At 53.6% G+C, this 22,243-nt stretch overlaps 1 protein-coding gene and 1 non-coding gene across 20 annotated transcripts in view; one reads left to right on the forward strand and one right to left on the reverse strand.

Annotated features, from left to right (window-relative positions):
* Positions 1 to 22,243, reverse strand: part of TACC2 (transforming acidic coiled-coil containing protein 2) — a 203,112-nt gene that overhangs the window by 67,573 nt on the left and 113,296 nt on the right. The gene's annotated exons all lie outside the window — the stretch shown is intronic.
* On the forward strand, positions 11,066 to 11,189 carry LOC136385172 (small nucleolar RNA SNORA28). Its single transcript, XR_010747774.1, has one exon. It is a non-coding gene; the product is annotated as a small nucleolar RNA SNORA28 (small nucleolar RNA).

A 22,243-nucleotide genomic window follows, 5' to 3' on the forward strand; every position in this document is an offset into this window, starting at 1 on the left:
GACGTCTAAGAAGAGCAAAGCACCCAGAAGAGACAAGAGGGGGGCAGGGGACAGAGCAGGGCTGCGGGAAGGGGGCCGGGCCAACCGCTGCAGCCTGCACTACGTTCTTTCTCGGGATGCTCCCAGGAGCATGTAGGCAGGGCCACGCCTCCCCTAACCGGGGCACTCCGGGACCCTGCGATGCCGCGCGATAACAACAGGCAAGCAGAGTGGTGAGCCGAGGTCTTTGTGGCAGTGGATAAGGTCCTCGTGTCAGGCCCACAGAAACCTAATGCCCAAGGTCCGGCAAGCCTCTCTCTCCCTGCCTCTCCAAGTCCTCAACTGCAGAGCCGCTCAGCACGCTGTGTGGAGCACGCGCCTATGGCTCTTTTTGCTAGAAAGACATTCATTCATTCATTCATTCACGCATGCATGCATTCATGCAACACACTATTTCCTGAGTACCCACGAAGTAGCAGGCACTGTGCTGGGTGCTGCGATACAAGCACAGACAAACGGAACGCCCTGACGCTGCTCACATTCTGATGAAACTAGTGAAAAGAGATCAACCAGACTGTGATGAGTACCACGAATAACTCAAACGAGAATACGCAGAGCAGCGATGTCCGAGACAACCACGCCACTTGCCACATGCGGCAATAAAATTCAAGAAAATTGACAATTCAGTTTCTTGGAGGCACTACCCCCATTTCATGTGCTCAATGACCACATGTGGCGAGCAGGCTAGAGCAGGCTACCACACTGGACGGCACAGATTAGAGAATCTTACGTCATGGCAGAAGGTTCTGTTGGACAGCCAGCTGGGGGCAGGATGCTCTCTGACAGCTGGCAGCACGTGCAAAGGCTCTGAGGCAGGTGAGTCTAAGAATTGACAAGTGACCAGTGTGGCCGGAGAACAGCAGGCGAGGGGAGAGGGAGGGAGGGGGTTAGAACTGCAGGCCTGTAGACCCCCACAGGGGGTTGGATTCAGACTAATAGCACAGGGAAAAAGCGTGATTTTTAGGAGGAAAGGAGGTGAGAGAAAAGGAGAAGGTTTGACCACCAGGCTTCTGACGGGAGCAGCTGGGTGGATGGGGCGCTGTGGGCTGAGGTGGGGACTGAGTTTGCACGGATGTTATTTTGCTTTTGAGAGGAAGGAGGCCGTCAGTTCTATTTTGGACAGGTTAAGCCTGAGCTCCCCTCAGAAACCCGAGAAGAAATTAGAAGTAAACAGCTGAGTCAGTCCAGGGCTCAGATGAAAGGGATGGCTGGATACAAACGGGATGTTCTGCATGATACATAAGAGCATTAAACCCACGAGCCCAGATGAGACGTCTTAGAGAAAGAGAACAGAGAAACAAAGACAGTGCCCCGGCGCGAAGACTCTTGAGGACCCATGTTTGGAAAAACAGCCATGAGGCTGTCCCGTGAGGGAAGGGGACACGGGTCCACGCCAACCAGCCGCACGACCAGAGTGCTGCGAACTACAACCCGCCTCCCATTTATTGAAAATCAATTTCTACTGGAACATGGGTTTACTAAATTGTCTGTGGCCGCTTCTGCCCTCAACCAGAAGAGTTCAGTTGTGGCGACAAAGACCACCTGGCCTCCACAGTCTAAAATATTTACTACCTGGCCCTTTACAGAAAACATTTGCTGACCCCCTGATGAAAGCCACCCGGAGGCCTCAGTTTCCATCAACAACACGGGGGCAAGGCTGCCTTCTCCGCAGGATTGATGGCGACACTATTTCCATAACGGAAACCAGCCGCATCGACTCAGCAAGGCTCAGAGGAAGAGCCTTCCGCTCTCTTGGCTCTGACCCTGCAGACCCAGCCCGGCTGCCCTGTCTGCCGACGCCCCTACCGCACACCTGCTCTCCAGAAACAACTGCTCAAGTGAACTTGAAAATGCAAACAGACACTGTGGCATCTGAGCTGCCGCTTCCAACACAGGGTGGCCGTGTAGGGGCGGTTCCCACTGACTGCGTCCTTTGTGGCCACGCCATCTCCCCAAGCTCCTGTCCAGCCCGCAACAAAAGCATTAGTGCACGAACAACTGGTTGTCATGGAACAATTGTTTACAATGCCTAAGTCCTCATCATTCATCTTAGAGGGAAAGGATGGAACGGTTCGATGTGTTTTTGCTGACCCTGGGTACGCTGCCCTGGCCTCAGGCAATCCATCTGTCAAGAACAGCCAATCATATTTCAGGTTAAAGGGGTTTCTAGGCAACCAAAACTATAGCCACAGAAAGAGGCCCTAAACAGTAGAAAGAAACATGGGGATGGGGCCAGACGGGTCCATGGAAAGAGACTGGCCCAGAATCTCATGACCTGGCTGTAACACTTGTCCACAGTCATTCAATCAGCACCCCGGTTCTAACTGCCTGCCCCCCCATCAGCGGGTTCCCCATCTCAGTGCCCCAGTGAAAAAGGATGGCATGACCCCTGGGATAACGGATAGCTACCAGGAGGACCTCGGAATGTTTTTGCCATCAGACCACCTTAAAGAAGACTGCTGGACATATCTAGGAATAATATCCAAGGAAAAAGTACCTGCCATGAACTCAATGCTTGTGGTGCTCCCAAAATCTGTATGTTGAAACTCTAATCCAGGGGTCCCCAAACTACAGCCTGCGGGCCGCATGCAGCCCCCTGAGTCCATTTATCCGGCCCCCGCGGCACTTCCAGAAGGGGCACCTCTTTCATTGGTGGTCAGTGAGAGGAGCATAGTTCCCATTGAAATATTGGTCAGTTTGTTGATTTAAATTTACTTGTTCTTTATTTTAAATATTGTATTTGTTCCTGTTTTCTTTTTTTACTTTAAACTAAGATATGTGCAGTGTGCATAGGGATTTGCTCATAGTTTTTTTTATAGTCCGGCCCTCCAACGGTCTGAGGGACAGTGAACTGGCCCCCTGTGTATAAAGTTTGGGTACCCCTGCTCTAATCCCTAATGTACAGTGATCCTTCATCTATCACGGAGGTTAGGTTCCAGGAACTCCCCTCTCCCCGCGATAGGTGAAAATCGGCGAAGTTAGTGACCTTATATTGATTCTATTATATATATATATATATATACTTTAAGGCTATATAAACCGTCCCCACACTCTTATATACCTTTGCCACACTGTTATTAACCTTTCCCACACTTTTATAAATACTTCCTATGCTTATGCACTTTCTAAATAATTAATATAATAAATTTATAAAAATACCTATATACTGAAAAATCCCGCGATACAGCGAAATACCCGTGATACAAAATTAGATATAAACAATTTAAAAATCTGCAATACAGAGAGACTGCGAAAAGTGAACCGCGCTAGGGCGAGGGACGGCTGTAATTCTATCATGAGGGTGGAGCCCTCATAAGGGGATTAGTGCCCTTTTGAGAAGAGACATGGAGAGCTTACTTTTCTTGCCTCCTCCCCTTCTCTGACGGGTAAGGACATAAGAAGATGGCAATCTGTAAACCAGAAACCAGAACTGCCCCTGTTATGGGCTCCGAGAAATAAATGTCTGCTGTTTAAGCCACATTAAAGCGATGGTGGTTTTGTTATAGCAACCTGAACTAAGACAGCTCCCAGGAGGTGCCTTTGGAATCCAGGCAACTCCCATTCTCCAGATAACATTGCAGCTTGTTCACTTTGGGGGGCGGGGGGGTGAAACTTGACTAATCTTGTCCAACAAGAAGATCCAAAGTAAAATCGGCTTCCAGGAACTCAGAAACTGCTGCCCACAGCCCGCAGCAGGAACGCTGTCATTTAAGCTGAATGACTTAGCCGAGGGTCGCCTCCAGAAAGAAGGCTTTGGAAGAGAGCCAATGAGGCCGAAAGAAAGATTCCTGCCAGGAGCCCGGGCGGCCCCTTCCGGCCTCTGAGTGACTTCAATGCTGGCAAATTCTCAGGCGGAGTCCCCGCTTTCCTTCGCCTTTCCAGTCTCCGCAGACGTGGCGCCTCACCTCTGAGAAGCCCTAGGGGCAGCGGAACATAACCAGCCACCGGAGATGGAAACAGAGGTCAGGAGCCACACGAGGATGAAAGGGACCAAGTCTCTACTTTCTCGTCTGTGAGCAAAGATGGCGGAGCTCCAATCCCCCTACTGGACCCACTCAGCCCAGTGAGGTGTTTGCCCAGGATCGCTCCTGGTCCTGGACACTCTCTGAGCGACAACCTGACCCCACCTGCTTCTCAGATCCCAGCCCAAACTCATCAACCTTCCCCCGGACGTGCTGTCAGTCCAGTGCTCTCGACTCAGCAAATGCCACATCCTTGTCTTAGTCATCCGAGCATAAAACCACTGTCTTTAACCTCCCGCTCCCGTCTCGCCGATCACCAGGGCCTGTCGCCTCATCCGTCCTCACGCCCCTCCCTCCATCCTGGCCCTTCGGTCTTGATCCTTACGGGTCTACTAGGCATGAACCGCCTACGGGGCATGGATGGCCCTAGCTGTGACTGGTTTTGCAGAGCCCGGGACATGAGTGGTGTGACCATCGAAGCAGGCTGAACTTGTCATCAGAACAGCCCCTGGCTCTCTCAGGGACAACGAACCCTGGCTGCTGCCTCTTGGTGGCTAGGGTGTGAGAATTTGCAGGAAGCTGAGGGAGCCCCTGGAACAAGGGTCTTTAACTACACAAAGGACAAAGGACCCAGCACCGCTGTGGTTAGCGGAAGCCGAGCCACAGGGGCGGCTGAGGAAGGTAGACAGGGTTGAGTCGGTGGCTGCAGACCCATTGCCTGGAGTGCTTCCTGCCCCTTTCCTGTGCACTCCCGCCCGTCACGCCGAGAGGGGAGTGTTTCTGCAGCGGATTCTCCTCCCCCGCTGCCCTTCTTCCACTTGGAAATAACGGAGACTGCTGGCGACCAGGCAGTAAAGAAGCAGCGAGAGAAGTGACCAGAGGTTTCTTGTAGACCAGGTGGACTTAACTAGCTCAGGGCTTCTCAAACTTTCCTGCCTATAAGTCACACGGGCATCTGTACAAATCAGCTGGGCTGCGATTCTGCATTTCTCACCAGCCACCAGAGGGGGCTGTGGACCACCCTGGGAGTCGAAAGGGTGATGAATGCTTGAACCCCCATGACCCTGCCCCAACTCCCAATCCCACAGCCTCCCTGCTGCTCCTCCCCAAAACAGAGGCACCGGACTCCCAATCTCCCTCCCTCCTTATCCTACCGTATGTAGCCTGGACAGAATGGAGCTATCAGCTGCAGCTACCAAATCGGCCCCATGGGTACCCCCAACAACTAACCTAGAACAACAACTAAAAAATCCTGGGGGCCCTGCCACATCGTCTCCACCTTCCTCTGTCCTTTGGTTTCTCTCTCGGGCCTGGGCCCTCCTTCAGCCGGTCATTTGCAGGGAACCACGGGAGAAAAAGAGAAAACACTCCAGACCCCAGATGTCACAGATGGTGCCTTACAGCAGGTGTGCACCCTGAGTTATCGCCGTCCCTGCCGCCCTGACAGCACCGTCTTACAGAGGAAGTGTCTTCCCGGCCACAGAGCGCACACCACGCTGCCTGGTGTGTTCCACGAGCACGTATTTTCAGATGCATGGGAACACATACCAGAGTGGAAGGCTTGAGCCTGTGCAGAAAATGGGTGTTCTCCCACAATACATTATTTTAAACTTCTAGAATGGAAATGAGCAAATCGGTAGTAGAAAAAGCAGCCCAGGTTATTCAGAGAGCAGGGATGGAATTTTAGAGAAGAGTGGTTGCTAGGAAGGGCACCAGCCCCAAACACTTCTCTCTCCCCACTTAAAAAACAAAAAACAAAAACCAAAAACGTGAGGGGAGAGAAGGTGGGGTTTTGTGAATGAGTAAGTATCCTATGGTAGAGAGCTGTATTTACATACAAAGTAGCCGCCCCAGGAAAAAAGCCACAGGGCCGGATATCAGGACCAAGTCAACTTTGCAACATTCCATAAGGGGCTCCCATCGCCATGTGGTAAATCAACCAGGGGTATCATTTAAACACCACTGTCCCCACGGGGCAGAACCTTAGGGGACTTACTTGATCCAAAAAGGCAGGGTCTCTAACAGCATCTCTCCAAACTCAGACCTCACCCAACAGACTGCGGGTCATTTATTAACTCCACTGGGAGAGAGGGCAGGGAGGCTGGCGACTGGGAAGCTGGATTTCCACTGGCTCAAAGAAGCCTATTTTCTCAAACCTGTCATCCCAGTATGTTTTCCAGATCTCTCAAGCTCTCTGGCAGGTCTAAGCCCAGACAGCTAGTGAGTGCCTGGTCAACTGAGTTCCAGTTTAGAGACTTTAACAAAAATAGTAATAGTAATAATAATAATAATAATAATAATGTTGAAATTGTCCTTTTCTGCTGAAGCTCGAATCCTCCATGGTAGTCCGTATTCCCATGCACCTAACAATGCTGCATGCACGTGGACAAAAACCAGGGCAGACAGCAGGGTAAGCATAGGCTCAGAGCACTTAAAAAAAAAAAAAAAAAAAGGCCAACAAAAAGCCTCCAACCTGATCTGCCTCCATTGTAAGCTGATGCTCTCTCGAGCTACAGGGATGAAGACAAATGATCGGCGCACACCTGCTCCTAAGTGAGGTTCGCTGGAAACCCAGGAGGCTCAGCCTAGCATTACATCACCACGCTGAGCCAGCTCCTCATTGAAGCCGGAGCGTGGGGATGAGTGAGGAAGCCCCACATGGCAGTCCGTCCCCTACTACAACACACGCAGCCCAACCCCAGCCATCTCCTCATCTACACGAGGGCTCCCGTGAAACAACCACTTCACCGCGCCTTCCCCCACGTCCCCAGAAAATGCTCTTCTCAGAAAACACTCTTCCCTACAGGGGGTGGGGGGGAAGAGAGTAGGCAAGGCTGCAATGTGGAGGTTTACTTTGTATACAAGGCTGGCCTGCTGAAATACGGCCTGGCCTGGCAGGCCAGATCGGCCACCAGATCATCGATTCAATAAGCCCCATCCTCCACATATGCCTGGGGAGGGAATGGAGACGACCACACAGAAACGGCAATTCTCGTAAACACCCATCCAGCATCAAGGCCACTACACAGCACATTAGCTCTGTGGTTTAGAGGAAAGATCAGATTCCTGGATCGATGCACAGTCAAATCCTGCCTCGTCCAATGGACCAATGACAAGACTGTTTGGCTGCCTTTCCTAAGAATAGCAAGCGGCCTTGTCCTCGACAGTGTTCACCAGAGAGTATGTGGCTGCTTTGGCTAAGCCGACAGCATATGCACCAGGGATGCTCCATGCCATCTGCCTGGCCATGCGAGTGAATGCCCCTAAACTGGTCTGTCTCATGGGCACGAAACTGCCACACTCAAAGGTTCTTCCCGAGAGGCCCCTGTCCCCTTGCAGGAAATACCACCGTGCAGGAGTGCAGAGTTGAGATGTTGATGGCAGTAGAAGCCCCCACCACCATGCACTGGGCGGCTGAATAACAAAAATGGAATTCCAGGAGGGTCATTTCTGCCCCGGAGGCAGTGTCCTGGAGCTGACAAGGTGCTCATTGCAGAGCAGGTACCAAAATGCCAGGAGCAGCCACCAGGTAAAGCCACGAAGGGCTGCCGTGAAGCCAGGGCCAGCCCCAGCTCTAGGCTGCCGGGCATGAGGAGAGGTGACACTAACAAAGCCCAGGCAGCCTATCCTGGGAAGGAGGGGGCTCCAGGCGGCTGGGGGAGCACTTACATGGCCTCGGAAGCCTCCGGGTTCAGGTCGCAGGTTGGGACTGGCTGCAGAGACTGCGACCCTCCCATCCTCACTGCGCGCTGGCGAGCAGGCTAGCCGCGAGCAGGGCCAGCGTCCTGGCGCGCTTCCTCCAGCCGGGAGCCCAGGGCGGGCCGGCCGGTGGCGGCCGGGGTTGCTGCACTGCAGAGGGGAGCAGCTGCTGGCATCCGGAACGGCGGCAGCAGCGGCAGGGAGTTGCAGCTCGGGCCGATCCGGAGCCCGGGGAGCGACCGCCACGAAAGTGCGCGCGCTAGGGTGGCCGGCGCGCGCCTAAGTGTGTGCGCGAGGGTGGCCGGCGCGCGCGGCTCTGCCTGGGGCGCGCGAGTCTGAGCGTGAATGCCGGTGTGGTCCAAAAGGATCTGCCCTTAAACCCCCCAGCAGCCGGGCTTCTGGGTATGACACGGTGATGTCATCAACCCCGAGCAGCCCCGACACCAGCATCTTCACAAAGCTCCATCGCTGACTCCTCCGGAAAGGGGCCGGGGGGAGGGAAGGCGAAGACCCTCCCTCTGCACCTACACCGCGCCTCCCCCAGCTGTCCCCAGCCGCCAGGATTGTGGGGCTTTGAAATGCAAATGTCTGCAGGGGCCCCAGGAGGGGCGTGGTGGCCGGCCAGGCTGACCACGGAGTGGTGCGGGGCACTCTCCACCGGGCTGGCTCATCCCTCCCGGAGGAAGGAAATGGACTCTCCCACCTCAGCGTGGAGCGTGGCTGGAGGAGCAGGTAAACAGGCTGCCCTGGGAAAAAAAGATGTGTGCGGGCTCCGGTGCCTCCACCTCCGCCTCCGCCTCTGCCTCTGCCAGCGGGTGGCCAGGCCCTGGAGCCACTGAGGCCTGAACAGGGAAATGTGAAGGTGGCACTGCCCCTCCCAGTGAGGCCAGATGGGGCCTCCAAGGACACCTTCACACAATTGGGGAGGTGGAGGAGGTTTGGGGCAAGCTGGGGAGAAAGAGGCACAGGGTCCCCTGCAGGGTCTGCAACCCCATCTTAAGCCACCAGATGAGTTCTCCGCAGACATGGAGTCCAGGCAAGCCGAGAGGCCCAAGTCAGGCCCCTATCCCTACCATGAGGGCCGACAGGGAAGAGGCAGTCAGTCTGCCGTGACATGCAATCAGCGGGCCCATCTCTGTGATTCTTAACACAGGCCGGGCCCGCAGGAATGGGGGTGACACCCCATCACAGAGCCCCCAGCACCCACCCCAAGCTCCATCTGGGGCCACCATGCCCAGCTAGCCAGGTCCCCACACCTGACTCCATGCTGGCTCAGAAACCCTACGGGCTTTGGCTCCTGGGCCTTCTCACAAAGGCTAGAGAAGGCCTTCCTCCCCTTCGGGGTTCAGGAGGTGTGGGCACCCCTGCTCAGGGCAACCCCACTCCAACCCCCAAACCCAGACCCACAGCTACATTAACGTGGAAAACTCCTCCACTTCCCTGATGTTTCTTTGCCCCACCATGCAGTAAGCCCGACTATATCTGAGCTGTCACCAACAGACAATGAAATGTCAACAAAAATGCTCAAAATATTTTACAATTCTCCCACATACACTGAGTGTTTTCTAAAATGGTGACCAAGGGTGCTAGGACCCATATGTTTGAGGGACAGGGACAGAGCTTCCCGCTGGGTTGACTCTCCTCTGCTCTTCTTTAAGGTCAGTGTCAATAAAAAGCCAGAAAATCCAAATTGTTTCCCCGGCACACAACGACATGACATCTCCAGGAAGCACTTGAGGTTTACTTTCGCATTTATATGAAAATGGCTAATGCTGAGTGGGTCCGCAGGAAGGTCACTGTCAGAAGGCAGCCTGATGAGGCTTGTTCTGGGAGGCACCTCCCAGGAAGCCATCACTCACCGTCAGTGCCAGGTGCCACAGGGTGGCAAGCATCCTACCACTTGTTCACCCTGTCACCCTCAGCACCCTCAGGGTTTGTTTCTCTGTCAGAAAAACAATGAACTCTTGGGCCCCTACGCAGCTAGGGGTCCAAAGAACCTTAGTGCACAAAGTCTCAAATTTCATAAGCACTACCTTAGACTTAGTTTTTTGATGAAATGACTCCTTCCCTGGGCACTGAGGGTACATAGCCTTCAGCCAGACTTGTCACTAGAGAAATACCTGGGGGGGGGGGGGAATGAGGAACCACAGCTAGAACTCATCTGCTCACTTTTTTTTTTCCATGCAAAAGCGCAGAGCCGGAGAAGGTCAGCATTTGCTACAATGAGCAAGGGCTTTGAACTGAGATAGGAGTTCAAGTCCTGACTTCTCCCTCGTTTGCTGCATGGCCTTGAGCCAACTGCTTAACCATACTGAGCCCCTGCTTCCTGGCAAAGGAGAGCAAGCATCTAATTTGCAGGTCAGTGGAAAAAGGGTAATTAACATCTCTGAGGCTGACCGGTGGTGGCACAGTGGATCCTACACTGATCTTGGCCAAAAGGCCGAGAAGCAGTGGTGGCACAGTGGATAAAGTGTTGACCCAGAACACTGGGGTGGCTCGTTCGAAGCCCTGGGGTCGTGGGCTTGGAGCATGGGCTCGTCAGCGTGGGGTCATTGGCTTGAGCAGGGGAGAATCATCCACATGATACCAAAAGGTCACCAGCTTGAGCCCAAAGGTCACCAGCATGAAAAGCCCAAGGTCGCTGGTTTGAACAAGGGGGACACTGGCTTGGCCCTGCAAGCAATCAATGCACAACTAAAGTGAAAGCAACTACCAGCTGATGATGATTCTCACCCTCTGTCCCCCTTCCTGTCTCTCTCTCAAAAAAACCTATCTATTTATCTATCTATCTACAGATATATGAAAGCAGTGCTAATTTTCTTCCCTTCTTTATAAGAAATGGTTTCCCCTAACTACAATACCATAAAGGAAATGGGGAGGCATTCAAGTGAAATGCTTTTATTTAGAATCCCTACCACCTCCAAGAGGTGGCACAGACACACATCACGTTGTAGGCCGACCCCATCCTGCTGATATCAAACACACGACCGAGCGCCCGGGGAGAAGCACACAGAATCTGGGCGCCTGCACCCACGTGTTAGTGGGTCTGTGTGAAGTCCTGGGGGAAGAACTCCACAGACCCTCATTTCAGACCTTCTGATGCTTCCTTTACTCATACGTGAAAACAAACCTGGTCATCTAGTAATTCAGTACAACAGGAAGCACAAGAAGTGGGAAGGAGAGTGGGAGAGAGGAACAGGGCTGAAGGTTAGTGTCCCTGCGACTCCTGTGGTCCAGTCCTGATGCCCAACGCCCGAGGTGTCTGTCGGAGGGGCCTTTGGGAGGTAATTAGGATTTGATTAGGTCACGAGGGCCCTCTCATGATGAGATGCATGCCCTCATAAAAAGAGAGAGACACACTTTGCAAGCAACACTCTGTGGCAGATGCAAAACTGTCTGACACAATTTGAGCTTGCTATACTAACCAAGTCTAACCTATTCGGGTACTCTCTCCTCCATGAGACAAACCTTTATATAGACTTAGACAATGTAAAAAATAAATAAATAAATAAATAAATAAATAAATAAAATAAAATAAAATAAAATAAAAAAAGAGAGAGACACAGAATATACCCCTCCCCACCTGCGCCCTGTGGGGACAGAGTAAGAAGGCAGCCATCTGCAAACCAGGAGGAGGGCCCTCACCAAACACCCAACCACGCTGGCACCCTGATCTCGAGCATCCGGACTCCAGAACTGTGAGAACCAACCGCTTCTGCTTAAGCCCCTAGTCTGGTTATCTTTGTCACAGCAGCCCCAGCTGACCAAGACGGGGCGGCTTAAGATACAGTACCGTATTTCCCCGTGTGTAAGACGCTCCCATATAGAAGACATATCTTAGTTTTGGGGCCCGAAATTTGAAAAAAAAAAAAGTATTACATAAAGTTATTGAACTCAAGTTTTACCCATCATAAAATTCATACAACTCCTCATCTGTGTGAAAAAACAGGAAATGCAGGTAGAAAAATCTACAACCATTGTATAAGACACACCCAGTTTTTAGGCCCCAAATTTTCAGAAAAAGGTGTGTCGTATACATGGGGAAATATGATATATGTTGGCAGAACCAAGTAAAACAACTGCCCAAAAGGGAAAAGATAGAAAAACCATGCAAGTCTGACTAAGGAAACCCAAAAGGACAGCCTCCCCAGGGTCCTGGTTATCCACCAGAACTGCTCATAACGCGGAGACCACCCCTGCACCCCCCAGCACCCCACGCCGGTCTGGCTACCGCTGCCTCCTCCCTCCCTCACCCCACCCCATCCCATCCCACCCCAAGTCATTCCACAAAGGCTAAATCATGGGTCTGTACAATAAAAACACAGATCCCATTAAAAAGTATTTATATTAAACTGGCCTGACCTGTGGGGGCGCAGTAGATAAAGCATCCACCTGGAATGCTGAGGTCACCAGTTCAAAACCCCGGGCTTGCCTGGTCAAGGCACATATGGGAGTTGATGCTTCCAGCTCCTCCCCCCTCCCCCCTTTCCCCCCTCCCCCTTCTCTCTCTCCCCCCCTTCTCTAAAAGAAAATTAATAAATAAAATCTTTTTTTAAAAAAAGTATTAAACTGCAAGCAGTCAGCATTCCAATCACTCATTCTCTCCTGCGTTCAAACCTGCACTGAGCTCGCACTCAGGCCAGCCCAGTAACTGGAGCTGCGACCACGGAGGGTTCCGGGGTTCCCCTCGTTCACTCGCTCGCTGAGATCTCCCTCCCGGGAAGCCTCGCCTTGGCAGGGCCCAGCGGCTCCTCCCTCCCTTACCGCCTCTTCACTCCCAGCCCAATCTCCAGACTCCACCCTGTGTGTCCCAGGAGGCGCAGAGGCAGAGCAGCATGGCCTTTCTAGACCAAGCAGTGATGTCCAAGGCCCCTAACCATGGCCCTGATGAGATCCCGAATCCAAACAGCCCCTCTGGGGCCTCTGGACCACAGCACGAATAGCCCAGGACCCTGAAGGTAGGCTGAGTCAACTGCCAACCCTCCTACCGACATTTCCAAGATGCCCGAGAAACCTGAATGTGTCCAGGAATGCACCCATCATATCTAAACCACGTGCAAGTCAACATGTATTAACGCGCTTACCATGTGTCTGGCCTATAAATACAGAAAGAGCTGAATCTATTCTCAAGTTCCTGACTGATACGCACCAGAAAGATCAGCAAACCTGCCAAGTCCCAGGAACTGGGAGGTAAACTGTGTGCTACAGATGCTTACGTCTCACCCAGGTCCAAGGGGACCGAGCCCAGGCAGGAAGGGCGAGTACAGAGCAGCACCTCTGACACCTGGAGGAAAACTAACTTCAGCGGCTCTATCTCTGCCTCGGGCCTCGGGGAGACTCCGGTTGCCATAGCAGCGGTGCTCTCCAAACACAACCAGTGGACCCCTGCACTGCTAATTAGTCCAAGCACACACGCCAAAGGAAAGTAGGTCAGATCACAGAAAAATCCATCTGGAGAGCGCTAAGGACGTAAATACAGATGGAAAACAGACCTGGGCAGGGTCCTGCTGCTTCAAAGTCAAAGGCCTTTGCCAGCATCCAAGAGACCGCGACACGGATGGACGAGACCACATGGGCTTTCCCTCTGGGACCCAACCTTTACGCAGGCTCCGGCCTCGGATGCCGTCACTGCCCACCTGCAATTTGTTCCTCCCAAGGCCCCCGAAAGCCGAGCACTTCCTGAATGACCAGGCCCGGTGAGGGGCTAGCTGGCTCCCTGCCTCGCCTGAGAGTCTAAGGGCTTGGAGCTGTTTGATTTCAGGCCTCATGTGGCCCACGTTCAGCAGCCACGTGTGAAGGGGAGCCTGAGACCAGCAAAGCCCATCAGGGAAGTGGACCGTGCCGGTCAGACACGACACGCTGTGGGCACGTTCTCTGATCCGGATCTGGGGTCCTCCTCCTGGGCTTCGGAAGGCAGGGCTTTCCCGTCACTCCACCTTGCTGCAGACGTTGTCACTGCCCTGGGGGGGAGTCTGAGTTCTACACCCTGGCCTTGATCCTGTCTCCGGTGCCATCCTGCATTCGAGCAAGGCCAGGGTCCTCGCTGGGACCTCCCCGCTGAGGCGGCATCCCTCCACTCAGCTTCTGCTCTCGCAATCCGTCCCGGGCAGCCGGGCCCAGCCCCCGGGGAGGGGCGGTGTCGCCCAGCCCACGGGCCTTCCTGTCCTCTCAACCACCAGCAGACTCGAGCGTGACGCTGTCTCGCTTCGTTTGAGTCTCACATTCACCGTGTGTCTGGGTCTGGGTCTCCGCTAGAACCATGCGCACAGACAGAGCTCCACAAACCCAGACACGTCACACCTCAGAGAACACGAGAAAGGTCCTGGTGAGTTCTCAGTCTCAGGAGGAACGGAGAAAAGTATGGTGTGTGTGGGGGGGGTCGTTCCCAGGGCCACAGGAGTTCTGCTGATCTCATGCTCCAGCGTTCAATCTCAGGGGCGCCACCCTTGGGAACCTCAGTGTTTTTCTTGGGCTGAAGTTTAAGCTCAAAGAATACACCGTCTTTTCTAGAAGGTTCTCTGGGTCTCTCCTTCAAAAAGGGCTGATGGATTATTGTTTCCCTCCCTGCCTTCCCCATGTTTACAAGAGACCTTTCAAAGTTCCCTTCCAGCAGGGATAGCTCCTAAATCTAAAAAAAAAAAATCCTTTCCACTCAAGTTATGCTAGAAGCTGAGGGCTGAGAATTTCACTGTGAGACCCAAGGAGCCAACCCAAAATGAGCTAGAAAGGAAGTCAGGAAAGAGAGATAAGACTTCACTTTTATTTTAAAATGAAGAATTCAGGATACATTTTAAATCTTTGATTCCTAAAAGAAGGGAGGGAGAGAGAAAGGGAGGGAGGGAGGACTCTAAAACCCCAGGGCGTATGAAAAAAGCTAAATTAGTGTTGAGAGGTCTCATCACATATGAACAAGAAATAAGATCCCCCAAATTCCTCTTTCTTTACCAAATTAACTCACCTTCTTTTGAGGCGGGAATGGTAGGCGATACTCTTGAGATAACTTTTCAACAAATAAGCTCTTACCTAATTTCAAAGAGGATTTAAGCGTGCAATTCAAGACATCAAAGATGAGATCTGGGGAAAATGTGGGTAAAACTCAGAGGGGTGGGGTCAGCCCAGAAAGACCCACCTAGGCCCTCGGAGCAGCTGCGGGTCTGGCTCTCAACTTCCCAACAGCCAGAGCAAAAGGGGAAACAATCGTGATCCGTTACGCAATTCAGAAAACCCAACAGATTAAAAAATTTTTTAAATAATAATTTTAAAATAAAAAGTCACTGGAAGGGTGAGCAGTTTCTTGGGGGAGGGGCTGATATCTCAACATATGTCTCTCCCACCAGGAGACAGGGTAGGCGGTGGACGATGTCTTCAACAACATCCTTCCGCCAGCGCAAGGCCGAGTCTCCCGCGGCCGCTCCAGCGGGCATGTCGGCAGCTGCGCTCTGCAGCTCCCCCAGCGATCAACACACACTGCTCGCAGCAGTGAGGGGACCGGGCGTGTGGACGCTCCAGTGCTTTCGGCCTTGTGTCTCGTGCCTTTGCGCCGAGGAAATATAAATAGAAGTTGGTTTTGCATCTCATCTGCATGATCGAACAACTTTCTTCGACGTGTAGTTTGCTTTTCTGATGTTCTTGTTTAATAAAAAAATAAATCAAGCCTGACCTGTGGTGGCGTAGTGGGTAAAGTGTCGACCTGGAAATGTTGAGGTCGCTGGTTCAAAACCCTGAGCTTGCCTGGTCAAGGCACATATGGGAGTTGATGCTTCCAGCTCCTCCCCCCTTCTCTCTCTCTCTATCTCTCCTCTCTCTCCCTCCCTCTCTCTCTCTCCCTCTCTCTCTCTCTCTCTCTCTCCCTCTCCTCTCTAAAAAAAAAAAAAAAAAGAGTAAATAAAAAAAATAAATCAAATGCTTCTTTTTTTTTTTATCGCTTCATATTCATGTTGAAATATCCCCTCATTTTTGTGAGCAGTATAGGAAATGGAAAACAACAGCACTCACGGAGGACATGTTTCTAGCTGCCCCATCCTGCAGAGGGCTCCCATCATCCGTGTTCCCCACAGTGAGCACGGCGACCCAGGGGAAGCCGAGGTCAGCATTAGGAAGGTGTTCCGCCAACAAAGCAACCGCCCACAGACCCCGGCCTTCCCCAAGCCCTCCTCCTGGCTTCACCAGTCCTCGCCAGCTGTCTCCTGTGGATGATTGGGGCAGACATACAACGCCACCGACTGCAAACCATAAACCTAGAAGAAGACCATAAACCTAGGAGTTAATGGAATTGATCCCGGGGTACGACTCAAAAGCCACCTGAAGCCCAGTGAGAAGTGCCAATCGGAGAAACGGAGGAAGAGAAACTCACCAGGATGAGGAGGTACGTGGCCTGGAAGCCAGGACTGTGAACAGCAAAGAATGAGAGAAGCCCTTCAGAAAACTGTCTTACGCCCTGAGGCGTCCATGAGAAAGTGACTCTGCTTGGTCCGCGAGAGCCAAACACGAGGTGAAGAACACGCAACCCTGAAATTCTGGCAGAAAAAATACGGCCAGAATTCTTTGCTCATTCGAAGCATTAACATATGGTTATCATTAACGTCTACAGTTTGTTAACTATAAAAGCAAATCCTCCTCCTAATTTTTTTTCCAAGGTTATGTTTCAGTTCAACATCACTATCACCCCCCCCCCCCCACTATCACCATAAAATTTTGATTCATTAAGTGAACTCATTGTAAGTGGCCTTTCTCAGGTAACAATTTTCTTCCCACAATCCAGATCCCTTCCTGTAACTACTTGTATAAATGGGGTTGAAGAGCACAGGAGAAAACAAACAGGGTGGCCCCCAAGAGTAGACATGTGGCCAAGTAAAGCTCTAACCTCCAAAGTTCAAGCTCGTCTTTAGACCTAAATAAAGTCAAGTTTCATTCCAAACTGGGGAGAGAGAACCCACGGACCAGCCAGGTGACAGCTTCTCTGTTTGGGCTCAGAAGCATCACCAGGGCTATTGATTCATCCTTCTTCTTGGGGAACTACGGTATTTCCAAGAAGAACAGAAAATTCCATAAGTACTATTGCAACCTTTCGGTCCTTGTGAGAAGGGCTTAAATGTTGTATTTGGTTTGAATGTTGATGTGTTAATCCGCTCAGTTCCTCCAGAGTTTAAGCTGACTGGTTTTAGAGGCAACTCTGTAGGAGGGATAAGAGGCCATTGAAGGAAAATATTCAGGTGTAAAGAGAGATGAGCTCTCCCAGCTGCCTAAATGAACTGCGGAACTGAGAAGCTCCTTTCTGGAAAAACAGGTTGAGGAATGTAGGTCCCGCCCCTCTGTAGCAGAAGAGGGTCCCGCCACCCGCCACCCCGGTGGCCCCAGAGGCTGTGCAGGGTGGAAATGCTTCCAAGATGAAAATGCAAGTAAACACCTCTCCAAGCTCCAAACCTCCGGGTCCTTCCTTCTTCACAGGCAGAGAGAGTGGGTCCCTGGGAGCAGCAGCCTATTGGCGTAGGCAGGCCGGGGTGTCGGCCTGTCTGCAGCCAATCACTTTCCATGCTTAACTGGCAGGGGCACATGAGCCTGACACTGGTCTGCCCCACTTGTGAGCGGAGGAGTGAACACCAGAAGCCAAGGACCAGAACTGCTGACTCAAGGCTCCGGATGGAACAGAAATCCAGACCGGTTGGGCCAGGAATAGCATCTGTGAGCATCTACTGATGGCGTAATTAGCATAAGGTGAGGGAAGAGTGAGTGAATGTGTGTGAGTGTGTGAGTGTGTGTGTGCATGCATGCACTTGTGCACTACCAAGCCCTAAAAATATTTCCCTCTTTTCATAACCGCCCCAGGGGCCCTGTCTGTGTATTCCCTCTGCACCTTGCCTACACCTCACTGGATGCAATTAGCTTACAACGGTGTCTGAGGAAAAGGGATTTTTCCCTAAATACTCTGATTTTTAGGAATTGATTTGTCCACGTGAAGACAATCTCTCTGTGACAACAGACTGACCCAATTCATGCCTCATCCGCTGACCTTATGGAAACGTGTGTGCGACATCACCAGGTTCCCTAAAAGCTCAGAGGCTGGTGACTTATAAAAGTCTGTGCAGCATAAGTGCATGGCGTCTGTACATTTAATCTACATCTTTAATGTAAGCTAGTAGTCCAGAAAGAGAAGGCAGGTTCCTGCCTGCTGTGGGCATTTCTGCAGAACGGTGGCCACTCAGCCCGGGGACATGCCGCTGCCCCCAGCATGGTCCAGGAGATGGAATCACTGGTGCCCCGCCCAGAACCACAGCCCAGCCCGGAAACAGCCACCCTGCAGCGTCCCCTCAGAAGAGTGTGGCCCACATCTGTGGGGGTCACCACAGTACTCTCCGGCACAGTTTCAAGACTGCCCAGAGCCAAACTCAGCAAATGTTCATGAGCGAATGGATGAGCAAATGAATGAAGGCCAGAGGACAGATTCTGACTTCCTCTGTCCCCACAGCCACCATCACCTCCCACTGGGACCACGCTAACGGCCTCCAGTGGCTCTCACCCTGGGCCTCCCTCTCCACTCACTCTCCATTGGCCACCAGAGATACTCCCGAAAACTGAACTGGGCCTGACCCACCCCTGCTAAAAAGGAGGAGAGAGCTTTCCTTCCCTGTGTGGGTGCCAGCAAACGCCCCGGCCCGGCCTCAGGCCCGACCAGACCTGACGACCCCCAGCCACTCGGGCCAGCAGCCCCACTGCTCTGCCCAGGATGGCCCAGGTCCTCCCTCCAGTCCCTCTCGGCCTCTCCCCACCTGCTGTCTCAATCTGCTGGGCCCCTTCAGCCCCTCCCTCCCTGAAGGACCTTTGCCTTCTTCACCCTCCGCAAACTCCTGCTCATGCTGGAAAACCCAGTGGAAACGTGCCTCCCCCAGGAAGCCCCCCAACTAGTCGAGGCAGAGCTAGGCACACTCTCCTCCTGGTCTTCTGTCCTCAGCTCTGCCGGAAAGTCTACCGTGTGGTGTCACGCTGGGTCTATTTCCAGAACAGCCATCTCTGCCTCCGTCCTCCCAGCTCCCTTGGCACTGCTGGCCATTAGGGGGTGCCAACATCGACTAAATGCCTCCTGCTTAACAAGCACTGGGCTCCAGTCTTCAAGCACCTCACCCACACCTGGCAGTTGCCTCCAATCACCCAGCAGCCTTATTTACCAAGTGGGTAAATGAAGGCTCAGCGTGGTCAAGTCACTTGTCCAAAGTCACACAACTCATAAACAGGCCGGGGGCAAGTCTGTCCCACTTTCTGTTCCTTCCCCTGCCCCACCTCGCACACGGGACATGGCACAGAGCCCACCCAGGTCGTGTCTGCTGAGCAGATGGACAGGTGGCTGAATGGACAAACGGATGGACAGACGAACACAGAGCAGAAGGCCGCGTCACATGATCCTCCTGGACTCCGAGCACCCCTCGCTTCCTGCTGCTGACAGCGTCAGCCCTGTGACTTCACCCTGTGAGCTCAGCAGGCAAAATAGAAACTGACTCACAACAGAGAGCAGAAACCCCGGGCAGGGAGAGGCCCCGCGCCGGGCACGTTCTGACCGGAAGCCCCTCTCCTTGGGCCCCGTCTTGTCCCCATCCGTTCCTCAGTTATGAGGGCTCTTTCTCCACCTGCTCCCGGCACCCCCACTTTCTGCCCCTTCAGCTGGGCCCGAGGGCTCGAAGGCACACACTTGCTTTGGAAGAAAAGCGGCCTCCTTAAAGTACAAAATCTAAAATTCTAAAGCGGCTCTGGGAATGGCGGGCGGGCTCCCGGCCTCTGCTGCCTGGGACCCCCCCCCCCACGCCCTGGGAGCTGTGCCCGGCACTGTCAGCCTCGCCCTTGCCGGCTCCACAAAGCTCCGCACTGAACCCCACTTCAGGCCGGACCCCTGCAAGGCTGCTCGAGGGGGTCCGGGGACTCTGCCTCCAAATGGGATCATAAGCAGAGCCCCAGCAGCCCTGCCTGGCCGCCCATCTCCTGCTGCTGCACGGCTGGATCGTGGGTCCCCCCTGGTCCACAGCGGCTCCACCCCGGCCACAGAGCCCACCTGCTGCTGGGCTCCTCCGGAAGGGGCAGCCTCCCTCTGCTCGTGCTGCGCCCACCGAAGCCAGCAAGGCGGAGCATCCAGGCACGCCCGTCCTGCAGGCACTGGGAGGCTAGGCGGCCATCGCCTGTTCATGAGGCTGACCAGGAGCGGAGGCCCTGTCGATGGCCCCTGCTGGTCGGGCCCGGATGGTGACACGCGGCCCCCTCTGCCCTGTGGGAAGCGGCTCTTCCAGGCGGGAGAGAGCCTGCAATGAAGTGGGGTTTCTGTAGATGAGGAACAAGACAGGGTCGCATCAGCAACCTCACTGAAACAGAAAGGACGGTCCGGCCCCAGCTACAGTGTTACCCGCTGAGCCGGGGGCAGCCAGTGAGTGGGCTCTGGGTGCAAGGCTGTGGGGCATTTCTCAAGGGGTGGGCGAAAGGGCTCCCCCCTTGGAGGGGCAGAGAGAAGGTCCCTGCACTCCTTTTCCTGCCCGGGGAAGGCTCCTGCATCCGGAAAGCGTTGACAGAGCCATGGGGGAATTTGGGGCTGCCACGACAGCAGGCGCTGGGGACACCCGCCAGAGCCCCTGTGGAGCCCGGCCACCTGTCTGCACCCCGCCCCCCACACTGCAGTCAGGGCACACTTCTCTGGGGTGTGTCCCCTGGCTCCTGCATTAGCACCATGGCCCCAGCATCCTCCCGGCAGAAACTTGACTGCTTCTCCTCTGTCTCCGCTTTCCCGGGTCTGTCCAGGCAGCCCTCGGCCAGGTTTCCCAGTTACCCACTCCTGAGAGACAGCAGTCCCCGCGGGCAGAGCGGGAAGCCAGCTCGGAGCAGGGATGTTGTCCGCCCAGGCTCATGCCCCGCCGGGCCGTGGGCTAACAGAGCAGGCTCTTTGCCACAGCCCCGCCCCTCCTCCTAGGATCCCAAATCTCGTGGTCAGCTGCGGCTGCTGGGGCCTGAGGGAGAGCTTTCAGCCGGCCTGCGTTCCTGGAAACTCTGCATCATCAGGTCCCCTGCCTGGCTTCAGCCTCTTAGAGCTCAATTAATCCCTGCACGATGCTGTCCGGCAGGACGGCTCCCGCAAGCCGGGGTGGGAAGGCGTGGAGGCCAGAGGGGCCGTGCGGAAGGAAGGGAAGGTCTGTGGGAAGCCGCCACTCACTGCAGTGGGCAGGGACCCTCCCAGGACGACCTCTGCTTCGGGCAGGGCTGGGAAGCAGAGAAAGGAAGATCTCTCCGCTCCCCGCAGCCTCTCTCAGTCACATCTGTTCTCCCCAAGGTTAACGGTCACCAGCGGGCATGGGGGAGGGCACGGGGTGGGGAAACTCCAGGAGGAAAGCCGTTTACACTGGAACTGTGGGCTGGAGTCATTTCCACAACATGCATTAGAAGCAGGAGGGAGGAGGCGGCAGGAAGTCAGCCAGCACGTTTTCTAAAACAGAACATCTGTCAATCCATAATGAGATGTTGCCCCCGGCTTTCTCTGTCAAGACACCCGGTCTCACTTCCCTGCTGCTCCCCTCAAGGCCAAAGAGGGGCTGACAAAGCCCCAGATACGGTGGGGGTGGGCCACAGTTGCGTGTGCACGGCGGAAATACACGGAAGGCATGCCGACTCCAATGACAGAAGCATGGCAGGAGATGGAAACAAACAGAGGATGTGTCTCCAGATCGTGAGGCCTCAGACTTGGCCCAGCTTGGTGACGGTGACTTCCATTTCAGCAAAACAAAGTTGTTCTCTGTGCATTTTTGAAACCTGCTTTGAAAACCTCCAGGGAACCCCGCAAAGACGAGATTCACTTGGCTCCCTGGATCCAGGCCATGGAGAACGTGAAGTTGGGAGGGGCAGTGGAGGGTGGACCTAAAGCAATACATGCACAGCCATCTTTGTCCCTGACCTGTCCCTAACAGCTGGGACAGGCCACAGAGCCTCAGGGCAAGGGGACCCTGGTTAGTGCTGATACCACTCCTGCCTTGCCAGGCAGCCACAGACATCCTTTAATAATGCAAGTCTGATTGCCTGGCCCGTGGTGACACCGTGGATAGAGCATCGATCTGGATTGCTGAGGTCACTGGTTCAAAACCGTGGGCTGGTCCAGTCCAAGGCACATACGACAAGCAAGCAATGAACAGCTAAAGTGAAGCAACTCTGAGTTGATGCTTCTAGCTTCCTCCCCCTCCTGTCTCTGTAATATCAGTAAATAAAAAAAAACAAAATGCAAATCTGATCATATCTTTGTCCTGGATTCTAGACACTTAAAGCCCTAGACGAAATCAATGGCCCAGTGACCAAAGCTGGAGCAATTTGAGCAACAACATAAAGTAGCATAGAATTATATTTCAAAGCACAAAAGAGATAGATACCCATGAGCCCACACTGACATAAATGATTGAATAAGTAAATAAATGAGGGAGAGGACAAATCTCCTGGGGAGCACAAGTCCCCACTACTCGGGGGCTGGGCCTGGGGACTCCTTCCCAAAGAGGGGAGCATGGAAAAGGGGGGAACAAGAGTGCCTCGACAGG

Source organism: Saccopteryx leptura, chromosome 13, assembly GCF_036850995.1.
Source record: "Saccopteryx leptura isolate mSacLep1 chromosome 13, mSacLep1_pri_phased_curated, whole genome shotgun sequence".
NCBI lineage: Eukaryota > Metazoa > Chordata > Mammalia > Chiroptera > Emballonuridae > Saccopteryx > Saccopteryx leptura.